The 25828-nt window shown below is 42.1% G+C and overlaps 1 protein-coding gene across 2 annotated transcripts in view; it reads left to right on the top strand.

The window, feature by feature from the left end:
* The first annotated feature begins 2916 nt into the window (after positions 1-2916).
* Positions 2917-25828, top strand: part of fam49a (family with sequence similarity 49 member A) — a 34511-nt gene continuing 11599 nt past the window's right edge. For both annotated transcript variants that reach the window (XM_069158652.1, XM_069158651.1), the window contains exons 1-2: positions 2917-3046; positions 22526-22581. The gene's annotated coding sequence lies outside the window, so the exon portion shown is untranslated. The remainder of the gene's footprint in view (positions 3047-22525; positions 22582-25828) is intronic.

Consider the following 25828-nt stretch of genomic DNA (forward strand, 5'->3'; position numbering starts at 1 on the left):
TGCTATGATGAACTCTAAAGCCTGACTGAAAATCTTCAAACAGATCATTCCTTTGTAAATGATCAAAAAGTTGATTTGCAACAACTTTTTCAAGGATTTTAGAAATAAACGTCAGGTTGGAAATTGGTCTGTAGTTTCCTAAAACAGCTGGATCAAGAGTCGGCTTTTTCAGTAAAGGTTTAATTACAGCCACTTTAAAAGCCTGCGGTACATAGCCGGTTACAATAGATAGGTTGATCTGATCTAATATGGAAGTATTAATTAAAGGGAAGACTTCCTTAAAAAGTTTAGTTGGGATGGGATCTAACAGACAGCTAGAGGATCCAGATGAAGAAATAATTCTAGTTAACTCAGAGAGCTCAACAGAAGAAAAATGTTCCAAGTTTACATCTGGTTCTACAGTTGCTTTCATGGCTGCTGTGCTTAACATCACATCAGTGACGGTGGCAGGAAGAGTCTGCCCAATTCTCTCCCTAATAGTAAGAATTTTATTAGTAAAGACGTTAATGAAGTCATTACTGCTGAGAGCTGAAGGAATAGAGGGCTCAACAGAGCTGTGACTCTTTGTCAGCCTGCTACAGTGCTGAAAAGAAACCTGGGGTTGTTCTTGTTGTCCTCTATTAATGATGAATAATATAAAGTCCTGGCCTTACGAAGAGCTTTCTTACATAACATTAGCCTATCCTTCCAGGCAGGTGAAATTCTTCTAAATTAGTGGAACTCCATTTCCTTTCCAGCTTTCTAGTCCCCTGCCTAGCAGAGCGTAGTTCTGAGTTGTACCACGGAGACAACTTCCTCTGGTTCATTACTCTCTTCTTCAGAGGGGCGACATCATCTGGAGTTGTAGCAGAGATACTGCAGTGTTTTCTACCAGATGATCCACTTGTGTGGAAGATTAACGTAGATGCCTTCCACTGCTTTAACACACGGCATCGAAGAGGATAGCATGTAACTACTTCCTTAAATTTGGCCACGGCATTATCTGTCAGACATCTACTGTAGTGGGATTTATTCCCAAATGCTGTGTAGTCCATTATTGTAACTTCAAATGTTAATAAGAAGTGGTCCGACAAAACAGGGTTTTGAGGAAATACAATTACATTTTCAGTTTCCATGCCATACGACAGAACCAGATCAAAGAGGTTTCCTTTCATGTGAACTTCAGGTAGTAAACTGTTAGTTTCAGTTTTCACTTTCACTCATGTTCCAGCACGGTCTCGTGTCTCATAATTGCACAACTCACGATATAATTCATCAGTAGCTATAGTCAGAGGTAGACAGAATAACAATGCTGACTGTCTCTTGATTTGTGTTACTCTAAAGGACATGTAACTCCATGACAACAGGCAGCTGTGGTGGTGGAGGACGTGGGTGTATTCTGACCCCTCCTTTATCAAACCTAACTGTCCCTGTTAGGCCTGTGGAGGTTTACCCTGCACATACCTTCAACCACAGTGCTGACAACAATGAGCTTTCTCAAGACTCAAAGCTCTAGTGTGCGTCGTGGCAACCTGGTAGCAACACACACAAGAAGAGCATCAGTGAGCCCTGCACCGAAAAGACTGTTTTCATTGTAGAGGCTTGACGTTTTTAAAGGCTCTGTGTGTGTGTCAGGGGCGAGTATGGAAGCCCCTATTCTAAAAACCCACCAATGTTCAAACATGCCTTTGACTTCATCCATTAATCTTAATGCAGGCTAAGACTAGCCGCTACACGCAGCTAGTTTACTATAATTGGAGCTCCAATTTGCTAACAGAATCTGGCACGTGGTTGGATTACATTAACAGTAGAGCCCGAGATACCCGAGTTTTGGTACCAATGCTTTTGATAATAGGAGTACAAAAATTACAATAATGAAATCTATCCCTGATATGTAGTTATCAAACACTTTGTGACAAAGATATACAATGGCGGCAGGATAGTTTACAGTTAATTATTCACAATGAAATCAGTGCTCTGAAACGGTGAAGTTCACTGAGAATGCATTCATTACAAATAATGATTATAGAAAAAAACTGATAGAACGTTTTCTAATCCACCCCAAGCATCTTTTTCTGCATTATGTCCTGTAAAAAAAGTTTTCATATTGGCACATATCAGACAAATCATATGCCGATATATATCTGTTATTGGCCAATAACATCGTCTTGCAGATATATAATCAGGCCCTAATTAACAACTCAAGAGAACAAGTGATGAAAGGTCCTGCAAATTCAAAATGGCTCAGACATCTCTGATTTAGAGAACTGATGATTCATTTCATTGTCTGTTTCAGTGTGCTGTTTTTTGTCCGATAACTGATGAATGAGTTTTTTTTGTCTAATTTACCATATAGCTTACATGACAAAAACAGTAATTAATCAATTATTAAAATACCTGATTAATAATCTATTGATCCACAATGGTAGAGACTTATTTCCCCTCTACACCAGTTCTCTAGATTTAAATGAAGTTGTGCTTTAAAAATTAGATACCTACTAGGGAAAGATGAAGGTCATATGGGGATGTAACTACTCAGAATTTAATTAGGTAAATACACTTTCATATCCTGATTAGCACGAAAATGTTGTCCAAATATAGTTATTGTATTGCCCTGTGGCGTGTTTTACTCTGTAGAGAAAAAAATAACCTCTCACATTAAAACACTGTAATGATACAACAGATAAAGCTGCGTTTACTTTGTAAATTCTCTTCATAAACTTAATTTTCAGTTTAATCTCAGACAGAAAAACTTTGCCAGGCGCTGCGGAGAAGAAATAATTTGCCGCGTTGCTATTGGACGAAGAGGAAGAAAGCGCGATTTTAATTGGCTCATTTCCCATGGTCCCTGATATCGACCAATTAAAATACAGGTAGGCGGGATTAGAGACTTGGTTGTTTTTTTTTCCACGGGTTTTCTAGTGGTGGAGAGGGACGGGTACGCGCTCACTGTTGTTGTCTGTTGCTGCCGGGGACAGACGGAGCTGCCAAGGTCGGTGAAAGTACTGCTCGGACCAAGACGTCGGTGCTCACCACCCACAAAATACTACACCGAGAGACATACCGGGTGAGTTTCCGGGCTTGACCAACTTTTCTTCGCGTTTCGTGGGCTTTACGTTGCGTTATCGTCACCTGGTTGTCGACCCGCATATCGTGAATCTCCGTCAGATCGGTGACTGTCAAAACGGGTTCACATGGACCGAGGTGCCGGGGAGGAAGCGCTAACTCTCCGGCTAACATTAGCTGCGTTTGAGTGCCGAAATGAGTTACGTGGTATTGTTGTGTTGTTGTGAAAGTTTGGTGGGACTTTTATTCATCACCGCCCGTGCTGTATTTAGCTTCCCAGACTCTTCTTGACCTTTCCTGGTGTTTGTTCAGCAGCGTTGCGGTCTGGCTAACTTAGCTTGTGACTAGTAGCCAAATCCAGCCACCAGTTCACGTCGGTTTTCTCGCTGTCAGCTCACCGAGCAACGTCGTCATTGCTTTATTTTTTTTTTGGTTGACTGAATGAGTGAAGCGTTGCAGAAAGTTGGAACAAATCTTTACATCCGCAATCACTGCGTTTTCACAAACCGCTCGTTCAGTCCACAGACAGTCAACAACTCACGGTTCACTCTTAGGCAGGTGGTTGGAGTAAAATATCTCCTTTCTCGTGCTGTAATTTGTGAATTTCTCAGCCCCGTTGCCGGTAGAAAAGCCCTGTGATCATAGTCAAATGTTCCTCAGACTGTAAGTGCCAGATAACAGCAGCTGTTCCTCTCTCCTCCCTCCTCATGAGCTGCCAATGAGTAGCTCTGTTTTGGCCTATGTGATGTTAATGAAGCGTGCTCGTTATTACTACGTCCAACACCAGCAGCGGATCATAGCTCCTGACTCATTTACTTCAATACTTTGAGTCACAGCCGTGTTCAGATGTTAGTAGTAGTACTTCATTTTGCTTTGTGCTTTTTTTTTTCTTTTCTTTTTTTTAATCAACCAATCAGGACTACAGATTGTAAAAGAACTGGGAACAACTTGGTTTGCAGTCTGAAACACAGCAACACTGAGCTGGGCAGCACACCAGACAGTGTGAAAGCTCTGTAAAATAAAGTGTCGGGACTCAAAGTTACTTGTGTATTTGTTGCTGTCTTCAAATTTGAAACCAGCATGGGATGCCAACTCTTGCAGGTTGTAAGAGGAACATGCTATTTCAGGGGCCTCAATGCACTGAAATGGCGCTCTTTTGTTTGAGAGGACATACAGCAACAGCTGCACTTCCCTGTGTGTGTGTGTGTGTGTGTGTGTGTGTGTGTGTGTGTGTGTGTGTGTGTGTGTGTGTGTGTGTGTGTCCGTCTGTCCGTCCGTCCGTCCGTCCGTCCCCTGCCTCAGTCAGTATGCCATGCAGTAACTGCAGCATTTGTGGAATGCCGATTGAATTCCTGAACATGCTGCACAATGGCTGTTGTGAATCAACCTGATCTCCTCTCAGAGGAAATTGAAACGCTTTCCACGTTCTTTGCCGCGAGCTCTTCCAGCCGTGTGCCTCAGCGTTCACTTTTAAAGGTGGGGACGAGTTATGACATGCAGGGCTTTGTGTAGCCCCAAAAGGAAGCTGGCAGGTCATTGCAACAAGCAGCAGTGGAAAAATGATAACGCGTGTGGCATTTGGTTTGTTGTGTTTGCCTTTATAAAGGCATCTTGACTTTAGTCTGATGAGGATGAAATGCACTGAACTGTTTGCAAAGTTGTAGTAGAAGGACTGAGTAGAATCCCTGAGTATTTATATTAGGCTTTGTAGCGTCCCAGTGACGGACCCTGCTGTATGTCCTTGCAGACTGGGCTTGACAACCGTGACAAAATCCACCTCTTAGAATTCGTTTCAAGTGTGCGGCTAATGTAAACTGATGAATCGGTCTGTATTGGATTTTTTTGTGGCTCTTGTGAAGCATGTAAGTGGTTCAGATGTTGTGCTTGTGTTGCTGCTGATGGGACAACACTAAAAAGAGCAAACAACATGTCACACTTTACAAATGTGACTTGGCAGAATCTCTCTCTCTCTCTCTGTGTGTGTGTGTGTGTGTGTGTGTGTGTGTGTGTGTGTGTGTGTGTGTGTGTGTGTGTGTGTGTGTGTCGCTGAACTGACAAGAAGCGAGTGTTGGAGAGCCGTTTTAAAGTTTCTGTAGTTTTGTTTTCTCACCACTTGAGGTTTTTGTCTGTAACAGAAAAACAGGATATGGTATCTCACACCCTGTTGCACACTGGCACGTTTTCTCATTGTGGTTTTTTAACCTGCTGTTGTGTTACAGGTTGCCCGAGGCAAGCACGCGGGAAAGCCTTTGTGTTGCTCTGCAGTGTTTCTTTTGGACTTCTTTAGTGCTGCTCGGGTCCTACAACAAGGTGTAAAGTTTTATCTTTGCAACCTCGTAAATAATTAAAACGGGACAAAGTCTATCCTTGTTCAACCACAGTTACTTGACTACTTGAGTCATACATCATCTTTAGCTCTTCTTGATGCTACCTTCCCACGTGGGAAATCTGGTGACTACAGCCGTTGCAGTCATATTACAACGAGGCTCCAGCTACTGAAATGTGCTGCTTTAAACTGTCACCGGGACGGTTGAAGTTAAGGTGATATTTGCAGTTGAGCTTTTCTCAAACTGCTTGCAGCAGCAGGTTTTGCCTGCTTGAGTCCAGCGATGAATCACAAGTAGCTTTGTGACCGTACACGAGGAATCCCAAAGGATTTCCTTCTAGATCTGCACGGGTGCCAAGTCTGATATCTTCAGGTTTAAGCTGAACCAGCACTACAACGCTTCCTCGTATCGTTACTCCACGGCTGATGCCAACTGAGGTTAGCCTGCAGCGGTGTACGACCGTCTTCGGCACATTGGATGACATGTTTGCTTATGCATGTCAAATTTTGGCCTAAATTGTAGTTCCTCTGCCTGTGTACATTCAGTGGTGTGGAGATGATTAGATTAGATTAGATTAGATTAGATAAGCACTAATTGTTTGTCATAGCAGCACACAAGATCTCCATACACACACACACACACACAATATATATTCACACTGAACACATTGAAATAATATGATTCGATTTTGTATATTTGTTAGTTCATTGCAGTTACAAATATTTTACTCGTGTGCATCCTGTCAAGGGAAGCAGAGGACTCTTAGAGTGGTTGTTGAAGTCCTGACTTTCCTCAGACAGGACAAACGTGCTAGAAGTACATCTCCTGGCTCCTCCATGTTATCAGCAACTTCTTCAACCAGTTTACTGTGGACCATCAGACATTGCTGACTCAGCCAATGCGGCCATCTGGGCTGGAACAGAAAACACAGCAGACTTCTCACTGGCTCCAGAGCATCAGATGCTCAGCTAACAGATTTTGTGTGTGTGTGTGTGTGTGTGTGTGTGTGTGTGTGTGTGTGTGTGTGTGTGTGTGTGTGTGTGTGTGGACGAGAGAGAGAGAGAGAGAGAGACCTTATGTCACCATCAATATCTAGCATTTTTTATGGAAGTCAGTTTTTCATTTCAAAAAGGAAAAGCACTAAATTCAGGGTCTCTGTCACACCGTCATGACTTGTGGGACACTTAAATTGAACAGAACTATCCTCAATGTTTTTCATAACAACGATGCTTTTCCTGCAATGTCGAGTCTGCTGTGAGAAAGGCCGATAATTCAAAGTTGTCCTTTTAGCTGCGCCCACTGATACGAGGAGCCTTTTCACTTTCATAGTTCTGCAAAGCAGGATTAATAAACCTCAGCTGTTAGAACAGCTTATTCTCTTAAAAGCTTACAGTGTTAAGCCGTCAGTGTTCAACATTCACCGGGAATCATGTTTCCGGCCTCTTGTTTTTTTTAATTTTTATTTTTTTTATTACTTTACGAAATTCAGTTATTTGAGTCGCAGAAGCACACCAGCTCCAAGTTCCTGTTTTACCCCAAACTGCCCGTCTGCCTGTGTCTTTATGCGTCTGTCTGGCAGAATATGCGTGTGCACAACCGTGTTGCCTCATGACCCTGCACACTTCCCACTCACGTTTCACTTTTTAAGCTCACATCCTGTCAGCGGGACAGCGGCTCTGTGTCAATACACTCTCACTGGCCGTTATTGTGTCGAGGCCGAGCTCGTCATGGTCCGTGTTGCGATGTTCGTTGCCTCTCGGTCGCTGCTATATTACTTTTACTGTGTTTTCTTTGGTTTTTTTTATCTTGTTGTATACTTGGGGAAACTTGACTTTTGGTGAGCTAAGTGGTTTCAAATGCTCCAACTTTTCAGACCACAAGGTTCACATCTCCTAACGCGCGGCAATGTTAAAAAAAAAATAATAATTCAGGATTTATTTGCTTATTTTGACAGTTTTGAGGTGTTTGGCTCCCTGCTGTTTTATTAAACCTTTATTTTGACCTCATTTAACCTTGTACGGTCCGCTTTATGCTGCATCATGTCAGATAAGTAACCTGTTGTCTCTGAAACCTGAGTCGTGGTACGAGGGGTCATTTAAAATGCCCACCATATGTCCTATCAATTTTGTTCAAACTATGTTCAACAATGAGCTTCTTTGCTTTGGCAGTTTATTTATGCACAAATGCCCAAAGCATCATACTTTCTGGGCCACTGGAAAATTGGAAAGCCTTGGAAAATGTGTTACAGTAGAAAGCTGGGTTGAAAGTTATAAAACTAAAAGATAAAAAAAAAAACAGTCAGACTGGATTATCTTCATCTTTTTTCTGCCCTATTTTTGTCAGGCCACAGATTTATTTTGCACTAGAGGCTGTGATCACGTCTTTCTGTTCAGCTTCACGGAAGTGATTGCCATTTAACAAACAGCAATACTGTCTCACTTCCCCTATGAACACTGGTTTATGTTGTGAAATTACCTGAAACAACATGTCTGCGTGATACAGGCAGATCTGTGAGGTTGAAATCTTGTACATGCTAAAAAAAATTTTTTTTAAAAAGCAAGCAAGATTTATGGTGCAACTATGCAACACGGAGACGAATGTATAAAACAAACATTATGATATCTAACTTTGACAGAGATGATTTTTGCCACCCAGCGTGTTTTAGTTTTCCTGCTTTTCCACAGCTGTCAGAAAGATCCTGGCTGCTGCCTGACTGGTGTTTTTCAGTCCAGCAGCGCTGTCACTGATCTCAGCAGGTGCAGGAATCCAGAGAAATACAGTTGTTTATTGTTAATGACAAGCAAACAGTCGGTGAGAGCAGAACTATTAAGAGGCTGAAGAGGACAACCGTCACGCTTTAGAGAGAACGGTATTGTTTCAAAACAACAGCAGTCTAGGGAGGGCAAGGCTGTGTGTGTGTGTGTGTGTGTGTGCGTGTGCGTGTGTGTGCGCGTGCTACAGAGAAATGGCTTAACGTCTGATCCTTATTACTGCATGGGGTATTTGGGACAATTCATGCTGCTTATTAGTCTTAATAATTTGGTTATATAATTAATTGGAGGTTCAAAGGGTGTTGCAAGAAAAAACCTGGCCAGCTATGGGACCAACATTTAGCTCCAATGAAAGCTCTATTTGTTGAAATGGAGTGATTTTTAATGTGACTGGGCCGAGCGCTCCAAGTGCAGCTTCTGTAGCGGAAATGGTGTGACCCTCTGAAGCTGATGAGATTTACTCCTGCCTCAACGCAGGGGGAAAAAAAAACACGTATGCGTTTTAAAACAAAAAGGTGTTTGTGTGGATGTGGACTAGAAATCTGAATTTGGCACCGAATGACGAGACAAATTCTGCCGGTACCATTTAAAAATTCAAAGTTCAGTACCATGCTCTAACCTTCACGACTGCAATGCACAGGTATTCATGGTTAATTCAGTCTACAGTGAAATTAATTTCACAGAGAGTGTAAGAGTGTAAATGGTGAGCAGTTCCTGAAACCTTGGCAAACCCGGACATGCTACAAAGCAGCGTTATCACTCGCAGTAGTCACAGTTCCTTTCCTCGGACACCCTGTTCTGCCGTCACCTTCTGCAAGCTCAGCTGTTTGTAACCGAGTGTTTGTAACTTGACGGGTCGGGATACAAGATTTACAGCATTCATACGCAGAGCACAAGTGACTGAGGGAAACTTAGTGTGAGGAGGAAGAAAGGAAAAACAAACCAGCAGCCAATCTGATGGTGAAGAGCTGAAAGTCTCATGTGTAGAGATCAGGTATCATCTCCCAACGTGACATGATGACTCTGATCCTTCGCAGCGGAGCCGGTGTTTATGGAAAGCCAGAAATAGGTTTGTTTTCATGAGGAACACCCCTGTGCCGCACAATCTGTTTTTGTAGAAATTGCTCAGAGGGCATTTTTCTAAGCTGCGAACAATAATGTCAACACTTTGTATCCTGTACAGATAACATGAGCACAGTTTGATAGCACAGTATTTGTAGAAGATTTTGGAGGAACTATAAAATACCTAAGAGTGTGAATGCAGATACCGACTTACAAGTTGAAAAATATCTGATAATGTATACTGATCAGTATCAGTTTTTCAGCATATTTTGATATTTTTAATATTACCCCCCCCCAGGTTGTACCGGTGGTATTGTTCGGGATCATTTCCAGATCTGGCACAGTAACGTTTTAGGAGTCCAGCATCTAATCGCTGTCAAACATCTTTTTGTTTTACACTTTTGATGAAACGAACAAGATATCGTGTGTTAATCAAAGAGCTTTACAGGCGCTTGTTCGGTGGATTTTGCCTTCATGTGAAGCCAAACTAATTGGACGAGTTCTTGATTTTTATCTTTTATCTTTCACTCGACAACTTCTTTTTATTTTACTCTTTATTTTCTTCTCGAAATAAATCCACCTAAAGTGTTTAAAAAAAAAAAAAAAAAAAAAAGGTTTTGGGTAAATCCATTCATCACAGGAGTCTTCAACCTTTTTTCCTCAGAGCTTCCGGGTGCATCGTGATCTGCTGCTTGGAGACTTCTAAATTTATCACGTTTGGATAATCTTGTAGGTTCCCGCTGCTTCACTTTGCACAAATTTTGGCTGCTCATACCTCCCAGAGGAAGAGCCCGCGGCGGTGAAGATGTCTTGATGCATTCACATACACTTTTGCTAACACTGGTTTCACACAAGAGTCGAGTCACACACACAGACATGGTTCCCTTTGTATCTGCGTTGCTGTTGACATGCACGGCTCGGCAGAACAGAAGTGGCATTGAGCAGAGACGTAGGAGGAATTTCTACGCCTGGAGTCCCACTCTGCTCAGCGAGAGCTGGTAGTAGCCAGACAGCCACTCTGCCTCCTCCTCCTCCTCTCCAAATACCGAGCGCCCTCCTCTACTTTCCTACTCGCTTTTTCGCCTTGATTTCTCTTCCTCCCTCTATTGTTCTCTTCATGCACTCTTGCATGCCTTGGCAGTCTCTCTCTCTCTCTCTCGTTATCACACTTTCCCCTTCTCAGCATTTGACAGAAGCTTCTCTGAGTTGTTTACTACGTCCACAGACACACCCCCCCCCCCCCCACCACCCTTCTCCTCTACTCTGCAAATAGAAAAAAATGGCCAATGTGAGTTGCCATTATCAGTGTCCCTCTCTCTCTCTCTGCACCAGAGGCCAGATGTGGAGGAGGGATAGTGGCGAGTTTGTACTGAAGCAAGTGTAAAATTAGGCAGCGGGCCCAGCTGGCCGAACCAGAGGCCACGCAGAGCCAGCAGCTGGACGGAGCTGAGTGCGGAGGAGACTCGGCTCTGTGCTGCGGTGTCACCGACTCCAGTGAGTGAGAGTGAGAGTGGATTTACGGTTTCTGAGCCTTTCAGAGAGCAACACCAGCACTTCTAAATGAACTGCGCTTGCTGCAGGACTCCTGACTGCTGAAGAGTTCTCCAGAGTTCTCCAGAGCGTTCAGACCAGAGGTATGTGAAGCCGAGTGGAAGAGGGAAGATAAAGAGCGTGGATGATACGGCAGCGGGAAGCGAGGCTGCCATTGTGGTGGCGCTGGGCAGGTTTCCCCTTCTCCACCCAGCCCACCCTCTCCCCTGCCTTCCAGCAGCAACCCCCCCACCCCCCCAGCCTGTGTCCATATTAGGGCAAAACTCAGCCAACCTCCCCTCGAGCTGAGCTCAACCCCCCAACACGCCCTGCTGTCACATTTGCTCCAGCAAAGGCAGCCTGAGGGAGACGCGACTCCGCTAACCTAATTTGAAGGCCTGTTTTCCCAGCCAGTCAAAGCAGTAGAGGGATTTTAAAAATGGATGCAGAAAGCCAAGGCCAGCCGTGTTTTTTAAATTTTTTTTTTGAAGGAGCAGGCTGGTGTGTTTAAATGTTTTTTTTAAGTATTTGGAGGGTTTACAGTCAATGGGCTTAACTTCAGCCGAGCTTGACCATATGCCACATGGTGACCACTTTTGACCAAAGTGCCTGTAGTCTTGTGTGTGCATACGATACAGCCTCGGTTTTAGTGGTTATCAAGACAATGGCTGCGAGAGTGCCTCTAATTATTCTGCTATTATTAGTATTTCACATGTTTATGACAATCAGGACCAACTGATGTAGTTAGTACTTCATAGTTTACAGTACTTTCTGAAGCAGAAGAGTTCTACTACTGTTGCAGTGTGACGGCCCAGATTATGTTCCTTCTCTAGTTGTCAGCACTTACATCAAGTCCAGGAACATGTTTGCAGACATTGAGTACAGACTTTATTGTAGGATTTTATTTATTTTTTTTTTTTTGGGTGTGAATGCTCCCCATAAAACAAAGGAAAAACAGAAGCAGCCCAGACAGAAAGTATGCTGTTTCTGCACTGTAAGCCACTTTGGATAACACGGGTAGTGAGACACTAGTTAAACAATTGGTTTGTGCTTGCCAGTCGTTTTCCTAGAGATTCCCAAACAGAAGTTATTTTTGGGTCATTGGTGTTGATTTTGGTTTCCTTTGGTTTATACAAAGTCCCTTTTGAGAGGAAGTGGTTTGGCTTAACAAACATAAGAACCACTGGGTGAGCACACAGGCGTTCTCAACATGGACCAGTTTGACTTATTTCATGTGCTCATCACACATGAACACACAAAGACATATTGGCGTATCAAAACTGTACAATTTCTCTCCATTTACTAAAAACAACAAGTTCAGGAGACATTATTCTTCATGCAAACGTTGCAAAAGTCTGCTATCAGTACATCAGTGGACCACGGTGAATTAAACACTTGTGAGATGGTTCATTGTTGCACTTGAATGTGGCGCAGCACTGTGACGTTTGGTTATTAGTATTTAAGTTATGTCACTTTATCAAAAGCAGCGCTTGATTTATGCACCTTTTTGTGATCACTGGTCGAGATGTCTGTGATTTCACCATAGACATAAGAACTGAGTGCCCGTCAAATTTGGGAAATGGGCAACAGAGACCCTTGAAATCCTTCAGAAAACTACGGAAATGAAGCGAGAGACTTTAAGTGGCGTTTGTATTTCAAGAGGTTCAGAGCGTCACTGTCCAACACCAAAGAAGGCGTGTCGGGGACGGAGACAAACCTGGTGGGTTTCTACGACATTTGTGGAGTTGTGCACCGTGAATTCGTCCCACAGGGTCAGACGGTCAACATCCAGTTCTACTGTGACGTTCTGAGTCATCTGACAGATGATTGCTGCTTTTGATAAAGCGATATGACTTGGAATACTTTATCGGCTTTGCTTCCCCCGCTTCACTGCATTACTCTGCTGCACTTCATTCGTTCACAACAGGAACTGTCTCTGAATTTTTTGATCCACCCTCATAAGCACATTGTGCTCTTTAATTAGATTCTGTAAGACTATTAATCTGTAATCCTTTGCATACCACTATACAAAACCAGTATGAATGCAGAGAGCTTTTTTCATTTTTATCTGTAACTCCTCTTTGGCAGAAGTTTCCCAAAACTTTGATTATGTTGCTCCAAGTGGCCTCATACAGTCCACTCAAATGAAGGCTTCGATGTCATCTTTAAAAGTAGCTTTTATTTGTGCACTGGGCTCCATATCTGCCTCATTCTATAATTACTGTAATGTTTCACCATAAACTGAGCATTGTCATGGCAAGATCTCCGTATCTGATAACTTGCCAAAGTGGCTGTTGGATAAACTCTCAAATGTATCCAAAATGTGCAAACATCTGGCTGCCGGTCATTTTTTTCTTCCTCTTGGATTTACTGTGTTTGAACACCACCACCACCAGCTTTTTTTAAAAAAAAAAAAAGGTTTTTTTTATTGACCGTTTCTTGTTCCTCAATGTGAAGAACACAGCCGGCTTTGACCCAGTCTTGAAATATGCTCCAGGTCAGAGCTCTTTCTGTTTCATCATGTTCCAGGTTCAATATTTTATCAGCTTGACTGTTTGAAAAGTGTACACCAAGACACAGAAAGGGAAATTGTTTTTCCGTGTTATAAATTACAGTTTTGTAGAGAGAGTTTTTCTCAAATAATCAGCCGATTTGTGAAAAAGCAAACGGGAACCATATTCCACAAACGGCCCATCAGGTTCAGCCAATTTTCAGTTTCCTGTGTTGCTCCGAAACGTGATGGCATTCCCCATCGCACCTAAAAATTTTTTTTTTTTTCTTTCAATATCAAATAACAACAGTTATATGTTTCTTACCTAATGATACGGTTGCATTGTACCTCAATATTGGTGATTGTTATTTGACATTGTGGCTGAAATTTTTAAGTAATATTTAAATTGACAAACTATTTTAACTTTTACTCCTTGACTGTCTTGACTACAGAAGCCAGAAACAGTTATTTATATATATATATATACATAATGTGTTGTTATGAGCATCAGTGTTAGAGCAGTTAAAGGCTACAGAGAGCTGTGATTTCTACGACAACAGAAGATTGTTATAAAGTGACTGTAGGTCGTTGCTATCTGTTGTCACATGAATAATAGTTAGCGATGTCCCCGTTTCCCCTTCATATCACTTAAAAATCCACAAAGATCACTGGTGTGTTATTAATCCATCGTCCCTTCATCAGCTGTTACCATGCAGAGAGGAAGAAAGATGCTCCAGACAAACCCACATAGTCATTGACTCGTGGGAGGGGTGCAGTCTTCCAGCCCGTTGAACCTCCATGTGGGGTTAACCCTGCCGGCAGAAGGCAGATCTTCCTCAGCCAGATGTGTCTCTGCTCTCGCAACTCGCTCTTCCAATCAAAGATACTCTTATTCACATACAACGCGTGTGATTTATCTCCTAGCTGGAAAATGTGAGCCAGAGATGGCCTCACCTGGGACTTGCGCTTACGCTTTACTCGCTCGCAAATTTGCACAACTCTTGTTGCGTGACTTGGCGCCATGTTGGAAATACGCATTTTCCAGCGGTGGACATGATGCTCATCCATGTAAATAATTGATTTACAGGTTCAATCTTGTGAACATCAACAGCTGTCACGCTATCCGAGGCTTGTGCCGCAGCTGCCTGTTGCCAGTTTTGTGGAGCAGCAACCGCTGACTGGACTTTGAACGGTTGTAAGTTTTGGTTATTTTAAAGCTGATTTAGTTCTCAGGACTAAGTGTTGGGCTGGGAGCCCAAGTTTGATACCTTTTTATGGCACTAACCAAATTGCTCCAATAGAATCAAGTATCTAAAAATGCCTTTTCATTGAATAGCAAAGTTTGATACCTTGTTGATAACGGCATGCTAATACGTTTTCATTTTAAAAGACATAACTTTTGCTGTATTTAGGCACAAATAAACCTCATTTAGCATCAGTGAACAACAGCATTTATCGTACATTAGCTCCACATGGTTGGCTTATATGGATAAAGTCGCCGAGTCATAACTTGTACTAAAACTTACATTAGAGCGCCTTATTTCACTCTTTTCAAACTGATGTTTGGCCACATTTCTGTCTGACTGATGTCTGTCTCTGCGCGCAGCTAGCTAGCTAGCATCTACCGATAGCTGGTGAGGCGTTTGGGGAACATCGGTAAGTTGCAGCTACAGATGTGGAGACTGCATCTTACAATCTCCCTCCTAAACTGCATGAAAACTACAAATTTGTTGCGTAAAGTGCACTTGAATTTTCTTTTTCTAAAAGTGGATTTTATAATATTAGTATTGAATGTTTTTGAGCAAAATGGCCACCTCTAAGTATTTAATTAGCTCACTGTGGTTTCTCCTGCAGCACCTCCACCCGATCCAGTATGTGATGTTACCTCATTGGTGGGTGGCAATAAAAAGTGTTTGGAAAGGAGGAAAAATGTTGTGATGTTGACCTCTTAAAGTTAGCCCTTTCTAAATTAAGTAATATTACACGAGAGGGTGTAAACGCGCCTCCGTCCTGACCGCATCACTGTCATGCCAATAATCACGTTAAAGCACCCTCGAGTGTAATATTGCGATTATACAAGTTACCATGGAAATAAATAATACAATCAAAATGGATTCATATTGTGGGCCAATTCGCTTTCAAATTATAAAACTTTTTGTTAGCGTGATTTCCGTTTCCATGGCAACACGTGGGGTGTGACTAACAACTGGAAAAACAAATCAGTCGCGTCAGTAGACGCGAATGTAATGTGCGCAGTGTTTACTCCTCCAGGAAGTAGTCTGGCCCTTAGCAACCACGTAGCAACAGACGATTTCTAGTCTGTTTTATTGCTTTCAAGAGATCGTTTCTCAAACTGAATAAATACAGCACTTAGAAACACTGAACTGCTCAGCTCGCTCAATCTTGTTGTAACTAAGATATCCGCTGAAAAAAAAATATCAATGTAGTCACACATTTTTAAGATTTTATCACCGTGTCATGTGTAGGATTTTATCTTTGGTGTTACGGTACGGCTGCTCGGGGCGACAAATAAAGACCAAAAGGGACCCGATTTCACCAAATGGGTCATTTAATAGATCTATAACAATTAAAAACATTATATTGCATCTCGCATGAAATTCAATTCTAATTAAATATTCCCATTGAGGAGGCGGGGTGGTATTTTCTAGTGATGAGCAGCGTGTGATGTCATGATGATTTGAGCACGTTCCAAACGTTCTGTTGACCAATCAGATCGCTCGGTCGGAACCACCTGTCGTATGATCTGAATTAAGGCAAGTTGTACGTGTAGCATTAAGAAAGGAATAGATTGAAAGTGGGTCGTGGTCTGTTCCTCTCTCAGGACCGGGAAATGATTCGCGTGCAGAGGAGCGACTTCGGTTCAGGCATCTCCACTGGCCTTCTCTTCACTGTCAAAGTCAAGAAGCATTGTTTGGTGTGCTCGCCTTTCCAAGGAAGCGTTGTACTTCCAGGACGTTGCACGTCCTTTTGGAGCCAGTTTTCTGAGCAGAAACACTTCTGCTGTTGGCCTTGACGAACGCTGTCTGTCTGACTGTCCGTTTGTCTGAAATGAAAACACGCAGGATGTTACTTTTTCCTTTTTCACTGACGATCATGGAAATATGTGGAGTTCACGGTTACCAGCAGCTCTGCAGTGAGATCACACTGATTGTTTTTGTCCTTGTCAGAGGTGCTGGTCATTTTTTATAAGGCCAGCTTGTAGTTTCGTTAAATAAATATCCTGTTAGGGTTTTCACTCACTCGCAATTTTTTTTTTTCCCCCCCGGTGCAATTTCCTGTTGCTGTTGCACATCGTCGTGATTTTTACGTTTTTTTTTTTTTTTCCAGTTTTGACATGGCATTATATTTATGACTCATTCAGCAGCAACGCTGGTGGGCAACGTCAATCACGGAAAGCCGAACAGGTAATCTGTGTCACGTCGACAGGCGGTTAACATGAAACGTCCACGTACATTTCTCCTAAAAATCACACTTCAAACTGTCGGGGGGACAAAAGCGCTGGAGATTGAACGCGTTTCCTGCCGAGTGCTCGGCGGCTTGAGGCTAACGTTGAGCACGCTATGAAAACGTGGCTGATGCGAGAGCGAGATAAGAGGGACTCGTGAATGTTCAGCGTTACGGTCCATTTAACTCGGTGAACTGCAGGTTGTGGAGTCTTTTGTTTCTTTGTGTAAACTTTGGTTGCAGACCGTTGGAGTGGGACATTCGCTGCTTCCTGTCTCTCCACGTCACACATTAATTGAACACTTTCATACCTTTCTGATTGTCATTGATAATTACCTGTTTCGTGTTGACATAATCGGATTATGAAAACATTCCTTGTGCTGCATAAAGTGGAAAGTCTTTCTCTGTGCTGCTCAGTTTTGCTCCACTTTCTTGAGTTCGTTCCCTTCAGCAACATGAAGGCACCGGCACAATAACCATGCTTTATTTATTCAGGTTTTCAGATTCTGTTTGGATGCACAACCCCTTTACTCATGGACATTATTTTTTCCGGCGATGCCTCGCAGGCTCTGTATCCGTCGCTTTCCTATCATCTTCATCACTCTTGCCTGCAGCCTGCCACTCTCCCTCTTCCTCCAGCCTCCTCGCCAGGCGCTCAACCAGAAGTGACAGCAGCTTTCATCACACACCTTCCCTTTTTCTGAACAGTAAACCGTTGCAGAACAAAGTGTGTGTGTGTGTGTGTGTGTGTGTGTGTGTGTGTGTGTGTGTGTGTGTTCCCCTGCAGCGTTCCACTCTTTCATATTTTGCGTGCTTCCCTGTTTTAACGGACGTCCCTGCTGTCACCATGGAAACGGATAGTTTTTCGACGAGGCCTCGCAGGCAAACGTGTAGTTGTCCACACAACGAGACATTTAATGTATCACGCGAGTGTTTTCTGTCGTTGCAGGTGAAGGTGTCATCACTTGTGTTTGCGTGGAGCTCCTCGTAGAGTCGAAGGATCTGACAGGATGGTGATTTTGTTCTTTCCTTTTTTTTTTTTCCTCCACTGCCTCTCCAGACCGGTAGAACTCACGTTCTTCATCACACTCTTCATCAGAAACGGCCGTCATGGTCGCTTATCAGTAAAGACTCTTGAGTCACTAGAAGACTATTTGCTGCAGTTGGAGATTAAGTCAGATTAAATTGCAGCATCACATTGAGAATATAAGATAGTTTGACAGAATGACTGAAGCAGAACTAATGTGTTTCAGTGACGTTACATTTTACCAGTCTGAGGTTTTCTGCAGCCTCTCCTGGATTTCAGAGTTTTTTTGTGATAATTTGATCAAAATTGCTTTTTTTGCAGCAGAGTTTCTAAAGAAATCGTGATGTAATTTTCAGTTTGAAGTGTGTTTTTGCGGTAAAATCCGAGAGAATAGAAAAAGTCTAGAATTTTTTTTATTTTTAAGCACTAACTGACAAAGAAATAAATATGTAATCACTTCCTTTGATATAAATCCTGCTGCAGATCACAGACATTTTTTTAGTTCTAATCTACTTTTATTTATTAAATAATTGTATTTATTTAAAAGAATAATAGCAAACATTTAAAATGAAACCTTTGCACACATTCATCAAAGGGACAATGAACCAACACCTTTTCCCTCACTGACAGTCATCTGCAGAAACGGTCTGTATACAATGAAAACACGGATGCTTTTTGACATTCCTATATTTCTTGAGGACAAAGAGCAGTTCAGGGACACTCGGTGAGAACAAGCTTGATCTACAAGGTGAAGGAAGTTTTCCCCGTTTGTCAGAACAAATGAAGAATTTGATTCCAACATGGTATCATCCACAGACAGACAAGTGACACAGCTGTTTAATAAATTATTCTTTTTTTAAATGTTTTGACAAAGATAATTAATTTGACAAATCTCAATGACAAATTAACTTAAATCTCAATGCTCAGATGCTTCGGTTGCTTAACAGTACATTTTTAGTGTTAAATCAATGTGACTTTTGTCATTGTTTTTATTTTATTTTTTTATTAACTTGCTTATTGGACATAATGGTCCTGTATTATTATTTTTTGGCATGATATTCCTCTGAGGTCACTGGAAAATTCCATTCTAGCTCTCGATTGATGTTTCCTGAAAAACACGTTTGTTTTTTGGAAGTGTGCACGTATCCTCGCCGGCACTGTCTGGCTCCACCACCTGCAGGGATGATTGACAGATTTACAGACTACTAAACTGACTGACTCATCTGCTGACTGCCTGGATAAATGTGTGGTTGGTTTATTGAGCGGCTGGCCTGCTGGGATAACCAACTGGCTGAAGAGGAGGGCAGGATGGATGACCGACTGTTTGGCTCGCTGGTCGGCCATTGGTTGGGGATTTTTTTTTTTATTATTATTATTTTAATCTGGACTGATTTGACCTTTTTGTAAATGGACTTCCTGGTTAATTGAAGTCATGATATTTGGTTTCATTGCGTAGATGAGTTGGCTGCCTGGTGATGTCTGTCAGTCTGTCCCTACTCGACTGAGACGAGGGAAAAGGAAAAGAAGCGAGAAGGAAAGGAGAGAAAGAGGATGAGCACTGAGAAGTTGGAGTGAAGAGAAAGAGAGCGGTTGGACGTGTAATGAGTGAAGTGGGTGTGATGGTGAAGTGTCGACTCTCATCAGCGCTCAGTCTGTGCTGTCCACATGGTGTTTTGGCAAGTGTGAGTCTTAGAGGTGTGTGTGTGTGTGTGTGTGTGTGTGTGTGTGTGTGTGTGTGTGTACACACACGTACACACCGAGGGGAACATTGTGAAGTCCACTCATGTGTCAGACCGCAGCGAGCCGCCACACAGCTTGGCCTTTTAAGGAGAGTGTCTAGTGTCTCTGTGGGGTGTCCGTCCATCCGTCCACAGCATCCCGCTTCTCCTCCTCTCACTCTGTTGCCGTGGAGAATCCACAGAGGACGGATGAGGGTCAACACAGATGCATGTGGACAGTTTTCTGTGACAGATGGGAGTGAAGATACACTAAATGTGTCTCCGTTATAGAACTGAGCATTGGTAGTTGATAGAGAAACCAAAATCTGTTTCTAGTTTATGTCAATTTAAGTAAAACTTTTGTGGCTGCAGCCTCAAATAAGATCTAATGGTAAATGGTCTGTACTTGTATAGCACTTTATCACCTTTCGGTCTCAGAGCGCTTTAACAGTTTTCCCATTCACCCCTTCACCCACTAATGAGACAGATCACCATGCAAGGTGCTGCCATCAGGAGCACATTCACACACCGATGGTACAACATCGGGAGCAACTTAGGGTTCAGTGTCTTGCTCAAGGACACTTAGGTAGGAGGAGCTGGGGGTTGAACCACCAACCTTCCGGTTAGTGTGCAGCCCACTCTACCGTCTGAGCCACAGCCTCCCAGTGTTTGTAACATAGCACAGTAATACTTGTGGGTTTTAACTGCTGACCTGAAACAGATCATTTTAAAGATTTCCTGACACTTAATAACAACAATCAGAAAAAATAATGGAGAGTTGCAGCCTTAGTGTTTTAATCTTCAATTTAAGGATAGTTTATAACACAATATATAAAAAATACTCAACTTTTATTTAGTTCCAACTGTTGTATCTGAAATATACAATTACAGAAATATGAGAGTGTGTACATTGAACACAACATTTTCTAGCGTGTGGGGCGATTTTGCACTGTGTGTGTGTGTGTGTGTGTGTGTCAGGGCTGTCACTTGTTCAAAAGCTCCAGTTCAAATAAATTCAAACTGACATCATTTGTCATCTGCGTTGTAGAAACAGTTGAACACGCTGCAGAGTTGTGATCGTCCAATCAGATGCTGGTCAATGAGGCGTCCAGCAGGTCGGGCTGTTAATGAACGAGTCGTGTGAACAACAAACCACTGCAGCGCTCCGCTGACCGGCTGCAAGCCTTCAACTCAAACAAAGCGATACGCTGACACCAGCGTGCTACTAATATATTTCTTCTTTTAAGCCGTTTTAAATGAGTAAATTATTGATCTCTACACACAAATACAGTCGTACTGGTGGAGGGGTATTTACTCCGGCCTTCAGTGTTCGGAGATTTCCCACCACTCGGTAACGGGTCAGACCGAAGTGAGCCGCAGCTCGTGAGGCCGCAGAAAGACGCGACACGATGTCGTAACCGTCCACGACAACAGGACACAAACTGGACTTTTATTTCTTTCCAGTCGGACCGCTCCATAATTTTAGACAACTTTTGTTGGCCGGTGTGTCGCTACGCACTGCAGCAAAGGAAATGTATGTCTAGATTGCAGCACCAGGCAATAGTACCTAATGATGGTCTGCAATGCTAATGATGTCCTCTCTTGTTCGGGGGGACAGTGCATCTCTGTTCTCTACGTGGTCGTATTACATCCAGTTTCCTTGCGTCTGGATGAGCAGGTTTTGTGGGCCTACACAAATCGATATTTCACAGCTGAAAGCCAATACGTGTTCGACATTGTCCAAAAGTAGGTCCAGAAACTTTGGTCCAGCAGCGGCGACATCACTTCCCTGCAGGAAGTTCAAGGTTCAAGGTTGATTGTTCGCAGTTGAGTTTCAAATTTACAAAGCAACTATTACAAAATGACAAAATCAAAACAAACTAGTTCAGATTTTTCAAATGTTACTTTTTTGATAGAATCAAATATTTTCTCACTTCAATAGATGAAAAGTATGAATGATGAGTTTCGGATCGTCCTGTTAGTTTTTATGCTGCCGTCCGTCCGCTGCTTGTCAGCACAATAATCTCAGGAAATGTCTTCAATTGTAACACAAATGTTCACTCGGACTCAGTGATGCACAAAACTCATCCGTGTTCATAAATTAAGAATTTATATGCGAAATATGAAAAGATTTCACGCAAATTTCTTGACAGGATAAAATGATTGTATCCAAAAGGTCGAAGGTCACTGTGACTTCAAAATGTTTTCTTCAGAAACACTTTTCCAGTCATTATTCAACAGCATAACTGATGAGAAATGAGATTGTGATCATATTTCACATTCGGTCGGATACTGAATTGCTGACACTAATCTCGGGTGAAACCTTGTCGATCAACTTTATTGAGCGCGTGAACACAAACAAGGAACTTGCTCTGTTCTGGACATTTTTGGAAATTATTAACTGGAATCATACATGTCTATATAGTGACGGCATCCATTTTACCAAAAAGAAATACCTCTTATTAAATTGCTTTAAAGTCGTGACAGACGTGGACGTAAACTGCAGCTCGACTGGTTGGCGGAGTCCTCCAACCGAGAGACTTGACTTCTAGTTTCCTCTCCCACGGGACAGGAAATGTCACATTGGATGTGCACCACCCCAAATTTTGACAGAATATGACAGTGCCATGTATTTATTTATTTTCTGTTCTCACCCTGCAGCGAGTTACAGTGCAGCACAATGACCATTAGCAGCCGCAGCTTGTCACAGGATATTTAATACTCCAGTAAACATGCAGCAGACAGAGGCTTAATCAGCTTCTTTCTTTTGGACACGACGGTGAGGCGAGGGTTTAGATTCCACCGCTGAATAATTCAGTGGTGTGTTTTGTGACGAGGGGGATTGTATTTGTTTGCTCAAGGCTCGAATATGTCAGCAGAAAAAGGGGAAGTTGGTGAATGTGGAAAGTTGATACTCCACCTGTCGGCTTGCAGAAGTGCAAAATGCTTGTGGGGGCAGACACACACTCACGCACACATTTTAACAACATCTTGTGTGATTTGTTTTTTTGTTTTTTTTTCCAGTTTCATATATTTCCACTAAGTGATACTTGATTTTAACACAAATTCCTTCTTTCCTGCTGTTTCAGAGACAAAGAGAAAGCGGATGATATAGACGGCAACCTGAGATCCTCCACCCGAGAAGGTACATCACTAAACACACACACACACACACACACACACTAGAAGAAAGTTTGTCAGGCAAGTACAGTCAAGTTGTTGCATGATCGGACTCTAAGCTGCCGCTGAGACCCAGCAGCACGACAACAATGTTGTGCTTTAGATGATTACAGCCGGGATTAGTGTGCACTTGTTCTGTTAAGCCCAAAACTTTCTCCCTCGATAGCTGGTGAAGTTTGCTCTCTCGGCCCGTAAAAGGAAATATTGTGCAGTTATTCAGTATTTCTGGGATCTGGATGGGAGAAGAGGCGTCCCAAAAGAAATCCACATCACACTGTTGAAGTTGAACGAACAAATACTATCTGAAAAGACTGTTCTCTATATTATACGTGGAAAGAGCCAATATCAGAATAGTACCTGCATTTTTAAATGTCTCCATGTTAAAGGATATAATGACAGTGTTAAGCTATTTCAATTATCAGTGTTAAAATCGACTAATGATGCATAAAGGCATCTGCTACATTCACATTAATAACATATCCTTAGACAGATTAAACACTGAGTTTTCTTCAGGTCATGAATTTGACTGTGGGGCTTAAAGCATTTTTGTATAATTAGAAAAGACATAAATGAGCTTATGTCTGGAGTTCCCATTCTGCAAAGTAGAAAGGAGAACAAGATGAAAACTGAATTTAATAGAATTAAAATGTGCTTTAGTAAATTTGAGAGGCTGTAAAAGAACAGCTGCAGGCTGAGGATAAGATGGGTTTGGCTCTGGTTTGTCTTTTTAAAAAAAAATTTAAACATGTTGTCAGAGGTGCTCCGTGCAGTTTTGTTGAACAAAAGTTGTCTCAACAAAACACATTATTTGTGTCCTTGAAGTCCAACAAATTAAACATTTGCAAAGGTCATTTATAATTTGAATATATTTCCATCCATGTTTGCTCATGTCTCGTCGTCTTCTTTACTGCTCGGACACTTTCTTACTTGACACATATCAGGATATTAATGGTGTCGCTGACCTTTGTTTTATTATTAAAGGAGTTCCATTCATGAAAAACACAGATCCACATCATGTTAACAGCACAAACACTCTGATGTTAGATGTGAAAGTACCGTTGACATCTGATGATTACACTTCTTTAAGATTTGTTAGAGCGTTGTCCATATTACAGGTAAATATTATCCACTGTAGAAATACAGTTATATCCACCAGCCTGTAACTCATCTGGTTTGTCTGTTTGCTGAAAGCTTGATTTCTCTCTGAGCAGAAGTTGATTGAGACTCTCAGACAGAAGAGGAGGAAGTTTAAACAGGAGCTCATTTCGCTGCTTTAAGTGCATAGAATTTTCTTTAATTATAAAGAGACAGCAGCACGGACTGCAGCAGGAACGTCTAAAATGAGGTTCGAAGGAGGACAAGTGGGCTGTGTGGGGAGTTTCTGTCAATTTCTGCCACTTACAATAACCTGTGGCACCACAGATGTGTATTGTGAAGGTAGATTTACTGCTCAGGAAATACAAGTTGATTAACAGCATGGAAAGAATAACGGGGAAATACAAAGAGAAAATACCTGTTGTCTCACACATACTGTATACTTCTTGGTTTGTTGTACCACCGTCAGCACATACTTCATTGAGATATCCCTTTATAACACATATGTGGAGTTTCCCTTTTTAATGTCACCAGTGTCTGCTGATGGTAAATACTCTGGGAAAGAGAATAGTCAAAGTTTCCACACTTTCAGTCCAGGCCATGTAGATAAGTGGTTGTGAAAGAGGAACCGAGGAGACAAGAAAATTCCCAGGCTACTTTTTCCTTCCCCGTCTGGTAGTAAGACTGAAGAGTGATAACAGGAAAAGTCACAGACAGCTGAGTAGATACTGTATGAACATGCCTTTGTCTTTGTCCCAGGTTAGTTCTTCATACCGCGGACATCATTCAAACACACGAGTCTGCATCTGTAGTTCAACTCACTCCACAGCTGATCCGTTGAATTACACATGATTGCATTACGTAAGTGCCAAACTAAGTTAAGTCTGCGGCCTCAGCAGCTCTCATGCTCACTCCCTGCTGCACTCTCCGGTTGCTCCATCAACCTCTCTCTCTTATCAGTGGTAGAAAGTGCTAATAGCATTACATTAGATTCCCATTCTATCTCAGAGCTCAGTGACTTCAGTTGAGACATGCAAGTAGACCATTAATATTGTTTTTATACCACATATTACTAACAAGTTTGTAAATGGGATCAGAGGTGAACCAAATTTGACATGTAACACCGGACGGGTTGGTAATAGTTAGGTGTACCTAATAAACTGACCACTGAGCTTAAGCTCCACCACGACATCAACTTTGCATACTCGCGTTGTGACGCGTTACTGCATGAAAAGCACAGGTGTAATAAATACCATTACTAGTTTTTATTATTAATGGTAATTATGTATATCTAATGTCAGGTTCCAGGTGACGTGAGAGAGGCCTTTGTTCATTATTTTACATTATATAATGTGATTTTCCTCCCAAGATGAGTAACAATGTTTCATCACGTGTAAAGTCATTGCAATCAAAATCAATAAACAGCAGAGGATGAGGAGGACTAAATGTGGATCTTTTTATATATATATATATATATATATATAGTTTTAATGTGTCATATAGTTTTAATGTGTTTTTCGCTTGCTACACATGTTTAATATTATTTGCATGAAGAGGCGGTTGTGTTCACCAAGACATAAATAATTCTCCTGATGTTGTTTTTCCTCTCTTACTGTAGGCCTTGTTTCATTTCCTCCTTTGGTGCTTAAGAGACAAGAAATAGAGGAGAAAACTGTCAGAGCTCTTTTGTTTACGTCAGAGTTAAACTTGATATTGTTGGAGACGTGAATATGCACACACACACTGGCATGTTTAACTCTCTTAGGATTCTGCTCAGATTATTTCTAGATCAGGTTTCTGCGCCGTTAAATTCTGGGAACGATGATATTCATATTTGTTGTGAGCAGCTGCTGTGTGGCAGGTTGCCTGTCAGACAGGATTCTGGGACGCAGCGTGCACAGATGCAGCGGTCAGCAGTAATTCAAAGGAATGATTAAAAGGGGAAATACATCTCCTCCTCCTTCTGCTGCCTGTCGTCAATCAGGGATTTATTGCATCTTGTATGTTGTCAACTTTCCTTTATGGATTGCGTCTACTCAGACTTGGAGACAGATGTGACAGATGTTTTGGTTTGCGCTGAATTGAAAATGCCTTGAATTAAAGGGCACATCAAACCA

The sequence above is a fragment of the Embiotoca jacksoni genome, unplaced genomic scaffold (genome assembly GCF_022577435.1).
Source record: "Embiotoca jacksoni isolate LCO1_2020_lvr unplaced genomic scaffold, fEmbJac1.0.p SCAF_23, whole genome shotgun sequence".
In the NCBI taxonomy this organism is placed as follows: Eukaryota; Metazoa; Chordata; class Actinopteri; family Embiotocidae; genus Embiotoca; species Embiotoca jacksoni.